Below are 9,041 nucleotides of genomic sequence, written 5' to 3'. Positions count from 1 at the left end.
TAGCTATACTGGGGTGCTATACTAGCTATACTGGGGCGCTATACTAGCTACACTGAGCACTATACTAGCTATACTGGCACTTTACTAGCTATACTGGGCACTATACTAGCTATACTGGGCACTATACTAGCCATACTGGACACTATACTAGCTATACTGGGCACTATACTGGGCACTATACTAGCTATACTGGGCACTATACTAGCTATACTGGGCACTATACTAGCTATACTGGGCACTTTACTAGCTATACTGGGCACTACACTAGCTATACTGGGCACTTTACTAGCTATACTGGGGCACTACATACCCATACTGGGACTATACTAGCTATACTGGAAACTATACTAGCTATACTGGGGCACTATACTAGCTATAGTGGGGTAACTATACTAGTCATACTGGGGCAACTAAACTCCCTATACTGGGGCAACCCCAGCCCCCCCCCCCCCCCCCCCCCGTAACCCAATGCGCATGACACTGTCCACTAGGTTGCGCAAAAATTTGGTCAGAAAGTGGTCTCCGGCCCGGAAAAGGTTGGGGACCCCTGACTTAAACCATTGAAACAAACAAAAACTGTTTAAGCCAAGAAGAGTTGGAAAAAAAAAAGTTACAATGTTTGTTTAAATGACGTCTGATTCTCTAGACTTATCAGGATATTGTTTGATTGGGGCTTGTGCAATGTTTCTATTTCTGAACTGGTGAGGATTAGAGGAGTGAGAGAGGGGAAACTATTTATATCAGGTTTTCAGAGACTTTCTTTACTTTCCTAAATTTCTCCGGGTTCTGCGGGTGAGTTATGAACAATTCATGTTTTAATCTCTCTTTACTGTAAAGGTTTGCTTTAGATACTTACCTAAGTAGGAATGTATGGTTGTGATTGTTCATGGCCAGCTAATGGTGCCTACAATTACATCCAAAATGATCAAATAGAGGGAACATTTAAAAGAACCCTTTTTGTAGATCGAGAAAGAACATTTTGGAAAAATCTAGGTGATTGTGAAATTGTATAGTATATGGTAGGTTGTATTAGAAAATGCTATTAGATAAACCAACTTTTTCGTCATATTCGATCGTGTGTCCCGGATTTTTGGAAAAATCAGACATTTGCGTATGGTACCTCGAAAAGTATTTTAAAAACTATTCAACCAAATGGAATAATCAATCAAATTTCTCTGATCGAAGAAAACGATCAAATAGAGTGAAAAGTTAAAAGAACCTTTTTTTCTTGATCAAGAAAGAACGAACAATTGTTCAGTTTGTAACCACTTCAGCCCTCGTTTTAACTTTATGCATCCGAGCAATGTTCACCTCCCATTCATTAGCCTATAACTTTATCACTACTTATCACAATTTATTGATCTATATCTTGTTTTTTCTGCCACCAATTAGGCTTTCTTTGGGTGGTACATTTTTCTAAGAGCTACCTTTTTGTTAATGCATTTTAACAGTAAGAATAAGAAAAAAACAGAAAAAAATCATTATTTCTCAGTTTTTGGCCGTTATAGGTTTAAAATAATACATGCCTCCATAATTAAAACCCACGTATTGTATTTGCATATTTGTCCCGGTTATTACACCGTTTAAATTATGTCCCTATCACAATGTATGGCGACAATATTTTATTTGGAAATAAAAGTGCATTTTTTCCGTTTTTGCATCCATCCGTTTTGCATCCATCACTATTTACAAGCTTATAATAATAAAAAAAAAAAATAGAAATATTTAATCTTTACATAGATATTTAAAAAGTTTAGACCCTTTAGGTAAATATTTATGTGTTTTTTTTATTGTAATGTTTTTTGCTTTTTTTATTATTAAACATTTTATTTGGGTATTTTTGGGAGGGTGGGATGTAAATAGTAATTTCTGTAATGTAAATATATGTTTATTTTTTTTTTTTAATGTAGATGTAGTTTTTTTTTTTTTTTTACTTTAGGTTTGTTTACATGACGTCACTCTAAGCGTAACATGTACGCTTAGAGGGACATAGGGGGGACGTAGGAGGCAGAAAAAGCAAGGCTTCCGAGAGATGCTGTCGCTTTTTCTGAGGGGAAGAGGAATCAGTGAACGGGCACCATAGCCCGATTCACTGATTCCCTGGCTAACGAACCGCGCGTGATCGGCCGCAGGAGCGCACATGGCCTCCTAGACGTAGCTTCTACGTCCAGGAGGCGAAAGTGGTTAAAAAAAATCTGATTGATAATTTTGGAAAAATCTGGGTGAATGTGAAATTTTATAGTATATGGTAGGTTGTATAGGAAAATTCTATTAGATAAACCAACTTATTCTTCATATTCAATCGTTCTTCCCAGAGTTTCAGAAAAATCAAACGTTTGCGTTTGATTCCTCGAAAAGAATTTTGAAAACTATTCAACTAAATGGAATAATCAATTGAATTTCTCTGGTCGAAAAAAATTACTATATTGTGCCGTTTATGGGCACCAGGTTCACTTTAACCTGCAGATTTAAATTAAGAGTGAGTTTAGTGAAAATGTATATTATTATAATTATTATTATTATTATATATTTATTTGTTTTCACATTTTGTTGCAAACACTTTCTGAAAACTTCATCAAGACAATGAGAATGCAAACTTGAACTCAACTGAATTAGTTAACCCAGTCAGATTTCATTTGCGAATAGCAGCAAGAATTCTTATTGGTTAAAGTGGACCCAAATTAAAAATACACTATTTCAGAAATAAAATCTATTTTCTAAATTATAATAATAAATAGCAGCCTTTTTTCAGCTGCATGATGACAAATATAAAATAGTTTACATTTATTGGTGGAACCCCTCCCTTCATTTCATATTTCCGGGACAGAATCCGGCAGACTGGTGGATTAGATGGTGTCCGGCAAAGGAGGAATTGCTAATGGCTGCCACCTGTATAACCCTAGTTATGAAAAGAGAAGGGTAAAAAGCATGCACTGAAATGCTCATAGGCTTGAAGGAGTGTTTATTTATCTTTGTATGTGTGCAACTAAATATTTTGAATTAAAAAAAGTTTGGTTTGGGTCCGCTGTAACTAGTAAAAAGGCCTGCCGTTTAAAAAACGGGCGCTAGGTCACAGCCGCTACCCCCTGCAATGTGCTTACATACACGTCCGGCTTGCTCGTTCCCCACCACTGTCTGAAGTATATGCACACAGGGTGCTGCTTGCTTGGCAGTTGGAAAAAGCTGTTATTTCCCACAATGCAATGAGAACCTCTGTGAACCACACACAGCAAACTGTCAGATCCGGCCCTGTGTCCTAACTGCCCTGGCTGCGCACATGCTCAGTACAAGAAAAGCCAGGGACACACAACCATTCAGTGGATGACGCAGGGACACTTGCATTTTATTGTATAGGATACGGTTCAGTTGCTTCGATTTTCTGTGAACACATCTTGTTCCCAATCTGCCCCACTGCGTACATCTCACATTTTCAGGGTATTTCTAAAGATCCTCCTTGCTTGCTTTATCAATCGCTAATTTATTTTATAAAAGTGGACCGGAACTCAGAACTTCCTCTCTGCTCTAAAAGATTATGCAACAGCATAATAACCTTTAAAAAAAACAACATTTCTTTGTTACAGATGATGCAAATCCTAAAATAAATAAATCTGCACTTTTTCTACTTCCTGATTCATGGAAGCAGACATATTGTTTACAGCCTGTGCTTTCAAATGAGCTTATCTGCCATGACAGTCAGCTGACACAGGGGGAGATCAAATTACAACTTGTGATTAGTGGGGGAATTACACAGGCTAAACTCCCTAAATACATACAGAGTGCATACCTCTATGTTTTCCTTCTGCCCTGTGTAATAGTTCAGGTCCACTTTAATAGACTGCCTGTCCAAGGCCCACAGAGTAACCAAGCAGCTCAGGGTGACACAAACGACCAGGAATGTATAGGGCGATAAAAGAGACCAAAAAGCCTTCCTACTAAAAAGCAATGCTTGGTGTAATTTGCCGTATTAAAGCAAGTTTCCTTCTGTTTTAAGAAGGCAAATTACATCATCCATTAGGCCCACTAAACCTAAATGATATATTTTACAGAAACTTGTGTGCAGTGACAGTGATTTGTATGGACAGTTAAACAATGTTCCACCTTAGCTTTCCTCCATCACTGCATAGGGCAAGCAAAATATATTTGAGATACTTAATGTTGACAATTCTATGCTCTATTTTGGTGCCTTAACCACATAAAGACAACTTGAAGGATATATTTGTCTAGTGTAATTGTGGAGAGTGCACCACGAGTTTTTTACGACTGTATATGAGGTATCATTGGTGGTATCATTTCAATCGTGACGAATTGTAGAATACATTTTGGTGTGTCTTTAAAATTGGATCCACGTCACATAAAAAACAGGTAGGGACAAACTCAATGAAACATAAAAAAGTCATTTTCAAAATTATGATCAAACTTGGGAAAGTTTTAGCAAAACTACAAGAAACATATGTGGCATCATTTTAACCATGATAAATTGTAGAATAGAATTTAGAGAGTTTTAGGGTTGAGGCCCATGTCTTGTGTATTCTTTTTAGTCACAAACTGAATCAAAACCAATTCAATTTTCACAAATAAAAGACTTGTAAAATGAAAACACAGTGACAGAATATAAAAGAAAAAACATATATTGTTACCTTAGGAACTTGGATTTTCAAATATGTATGCCATGTAAGTATGTTACTATTATTTTTGAAAATAAGGCCTTGTAATCATCAATCGTGTACAATGAGAAAGCAAAAAATGGAAAGCAGAAAAAAGACACCTTTATTTCCAAATACAATATTGTCTCCATTCATTGTACTAGGAACGTCAACTAAATGTTGTAATAACCAGGATGGATAAGCAAATAACACTTGTGGGTTTTACGTATAGTTATCACTAATTATTGTAAAGCTATAATGGATGTAAATGGAGAAAAAGTGTGTTTTTTCCCCCCTTATTTTCCTTTTAAAATGCATAGAAAATAAGGTAATTACTAAACAAAATTATCACACACTAAAAAGCCTAATTTGTCCTGAAGAAAAACTATATAAACAGTATATAGATCATTTAGGTGTGACAAGTAGTAATAATGTTATTGGCGAATGAATGGGCGCAGCGCTGATATGTGAAGTGGTTAATGTGGACAAATCTAAGCTCTGTTTGGTGCATGTGTTTTTAATTCACATTTGCATGATTTCAGTAGGGTTTAGAAAAACATCTGTGTGGGAATGTACTCTCTCCTTCATTTCCTCGACTGTGATTCAGTTTACTTCTCTCCTGACTTTTAGCAGATGAATTATCATCTTTTTAACCCAATTCTTTTTCAGCATGTAGCGCCCCAGCAAAAAAAGCATCTTCAAAGCTTTCCATTGGTCTAGTAAGTGAACCAATGAGAATCCTCTACAGAATCCCTGTTCTGCAATTGCCTAGTGTCCCTGGTCTGCCTGAGTGCTCGGGGGTAGAAGGCTGTGTGATGTCATAGCCTAGGATAAGCATCACTGGGAGAGCAAGGTTACGTACCAATATAAAGCAATGTATAATTATAGGGGCAGCACCGTGATTAGCGTGAATGGGCCTGATGCCATTCCAGGTGATAAGTAGCTTGCAGATGCGAGCTACGTATCACCTTGCCATCGCACGAGGATTACTGGCAAATCCTATTGCCAGTTTCACTCGTGCGATGGCCGATCGTTAGGGAGCATTACTCAGGCGAAAGCCTGAGCGATGCTCCCTATTCCCGGGCGATGGGGAGCGAGGTTTACCCTGTGGTGCTGTCCATCAGCACCACGGCCTCGCTCCCCACACATGCGCACAACCAGCCGCACATCCGCCCCCAGAGCTCCCCGCCGGCTGCCGCTCGTCTCCGCAACCCCCCACAAAGCTAAATGCTTAAATTCCTTACCGCCGCTTTACACCCGTCGGCCGCCGCATCTCGCCGCAAGTCCCCGCTGTGTAATTACAGTGTACGAGTTACTGTAATTACAGTCACTAATCCCGGCAAAGCATCTTTGAATCAGCCGCCGGGGCTCCCCATTGGTTCACAGGTAGTGTTGGGCGAACAGTGTTCGCCACTGTTCGGGTTCTGCAGAACATCACCCTGTTCGGGTGATGTTCGAGTTCGGCCGAACACCTGATGGGGTTCGGCCTTTTTAGTTCGGGTTCGCCCGAACTATTCAATGCCCGCCGAACAGGGCCGAACAGGGCCCCTGTTCGGCCGAACAGGGCCCTGTTCGCCCGAACATGCCGCAATACGGCCCCCCTATGGGGTCGCAAGCATAAGGGGGGAGCATGCCCCGATCGCGGGGGGGGTCGGAAATTCCCCCCACACCCTCCGCTAGCGCTCCTCCCTCTGCCCGCTTCCCCATAAAAAAAGTTCCAGGCAAGTTAAATAGTACCTGGTGGCTGGCACTGGCAGTGGAGTGAGGAGGAGGAGGAGTCCGAGTAGCAGAGTGACGCGTTGAGGCCGGGCAGCGGGCGGTTCAGCGGTAGTACCCTTGTGGTACTTCCGCCCTTTCTCTGACCTCACGTCCTCTACGTGATGATGCATACGAGAGTACGCGTGACGCGTACTCTCGTATGCAGAGGACGTGAGGTCAGAGAAAGGGCGGAAGTACCACAAGGGTACAACGCTGAACCGCCCGCTGCCTGGCCTCAACGCGTCACTCTGCTACTCGGACTCCTCATCCTCCTCACTCCACTGCCAGTGCCAGCCACCAAGTACTATTTAACTTGCCTGAAACTTTTTTTATGGGGAAGCGGGCAGAGGGGGGAGCGCTAGCGGAGGGGGGTGGGGGGAATTTCCGACCCCCCCCCCCCCCCCCGCGATCGGGGCATGCTCCCCCCTTATGCCTGCGACCCCATAGGGCCCCCAAAATGGGCATGTTCGGGGGTCCCATTGACTTCCATTGAGTTCGGCGTTCGGGCCGAACATGCCGAACATCTGGCCCATGTTCGGCCTGTTCGGCCCGAACCCGAACATCCAGGTGTTCGCCCAACACTATTCACAGGCTGGACCAATGAAAATGGTCCAGCCTGTGAACCAATGTGATTCAAAGATGCTTTGCCGGGACTCTGTTATTAGTAAGTGTAATTACAGTAACTCGTACACTGTAATTACACAGCGGGGACTTGCGGCGAGATGCGGCGGCCGACGGGTGTAAAGCGGCGGTAAGGAATTTAAGCATTTAGCTTTGTGGGGGGGTTGCGGAGACGAGCAGCGGCTGGCGGGGAGCTCTGGGGGCCTCCTTATTAAAGGAGACCCCCAGATGCAGCGGCGATGTCGTGCGTTAGCATGTTTAGACCTGATTTTTGCAGGTCTAAGCTAACGCTCATGTCTGGCGGGAAGCATCGCTTCCCGGAGGCATGCAAAGTGTAATAGGATAGGGTGTAAGGAACTTGCTGGGCGATAATATCGCCCAAGCGAGTTCTTTTAGCACCCTGCCTAGGGCTAAATGCAATTGGATCAGGCGATTTTATAGTCGCCTGATTATCGGACTCACCAGCGTTTAACACTGGCGAGTCTGACAATTGCATCAGGCCCATTGGCGTACTGATTAGCACTTTCGTCTTGCAGCGCTGGGTCCCTGGTTCGAATCCCAGCCGGGCCACTACATGCAAGGAGTTTGAATGTTCTCCTCGTGTCTGTATAGGTTTCTCTCGGGCACTCAGACTAAATTAGACTAAGATGCACATATGACTATGGTAGGGATTAGATTGTGAGCCTCTCCAAGGGACAGTTAAAGAGAGTCTGAAGCCGGTAAAATTACCTATTTTTATTTCCAAGTCCTCTTCAGCATTAAAGGACAACTGCAGTGAGAAGTATATGGAGGCTGCCATATTCATTTCCTTTCAAACAATCCCAGTTGCCTGGCAGCCATGCTGGTCTATTTGGCTACAGTAGGGTCTGAATAACACCAGAAGCAAGCATGCAGCTAATCTTGTCAGATCTGACAATAATGTCAGAAACACCTGATCTGCTGCATGCTTTCTCAGGGGCTATGGCTAAAAGCAGGGGCATAACTAGAAGTCCCCAGGCCCCCCTGCAAGAATTTGAATGCCCCCCCCCCAACCCCCTGGGTGCCCACTCAGGGCAGTTTTGGGGGGCAGGAGGGGTCGCAGCATGGCGGGAGAGCATTGGACATCGGCGGAGAGGGGGAGGGGGGACAGCCCCCCCCCCCCCCCAGGCTCTCCTTTCAGCGCTCCCCCTCCTGTATCTATCACAGGCAGCAGCGGCAGAGATTGGAAACCTCCGTGGTGGATTGAGGTATGTGTTGCTGCTGCCGCTGCTGCCACTGTGATTGATGCTAGAGGGGGAGCACTGTACCTGCGCAGCCCTGGCCGCGTACATCCTCGATCATGCTCACATCACCGGGAGCATCCTGTGCATGTGCAGTATGACATTTTCTCGTACTGCGCATGCGTAAGACGCTCCCAGCGACATGAGCTTGATTGAGGAAGCACGCGGCTAGGGCCATGCAGGCGCAGTGTCGGTAGTGCAGAACCTAAACTGACTCGTGGCGGGGGACGAGAGGATTGTTCCAGGAAGGGCGTGGCCAGGCTGCTGCAGGGGGCTGGTAGAAGCCCCAGCTAAATGAAACCTTTTTTCTTGCTATCAATTTCGGTTCACTTTAAGGCTCCTGACATTTTTTTACACTTTACCGGTGTGTCATTTTGTTATTACTTACGCCATCTTAGTGATATATATCTTGGTTTTTTTTTCAGTCCAGTTTAGGCTTTCTTTGGGTGATATTTTTCTCCCAAAACTATTTTATTTGATAATCATACTTATTTTGTCATTTTTTACCTTTCCTAATTTTCACATGACACGTCCCACCTGTTATAAAACACACAAAAAATAATTATTTGACCCTTTCCAGCTAAAACAATACCCCATATGCCATATTTTATTACTAGCTGAGCATGTGGTGGACCGTTATCCCCCGCCTGCGTGTCTGTGGCGATCATATGTGCTCACTGCGGGGACAGTTCAGGGGGCTATAGTGCTGTACAGATGCATCGCTAGGCAGTGACAAAGTGATACATCTGTAGAGCATTGG

The 9,041-nt window shown here is 43.4% G+C and overlaps 1 protein-coding gene across 1 annotated transcript in view; it reads left to right on the top strand.

Annotated features, from left to right (window-relative positions):
- Positions 1–712: 712 nt before the first annotated feature.
- LOC137532173 (serpin A3-5-like) overlaps positions 713–9,041 on the top strand; it is a 32,848-nt gene continuing 24,519 nt past the window's right edge. Inside the window, exon 1 of the mRNA XM_068252394.1 lies at positions 713–792. The gene's annotated coding sequence lies outside the window, so the exon portion shown is untranslated. The remainder of the gene's footprint in view (positions 793–9,041) is intronic.

The sequence above is a fragment of the Hyperolius riggenbachi genome, chromosome 9 (assembly GCF_040937935.1).
Source record: "Hyperolius riggenbachi isolate aHypRig1 chromosome 9, aHypRig1.pri, whole genome shotgun sequence".
Lineage (NCBI taxonomy): Eukaryota > Metazoa > Chordata > Amphibia > Anura > Hyperoliidae > Hyperolius > Hyperolius riggenbachi.
The sequence above is the reverse complement of the archived record's forward strand: the minus strand, read 5'-3'. Positions and strand labels throughout refer to the sequence as shown.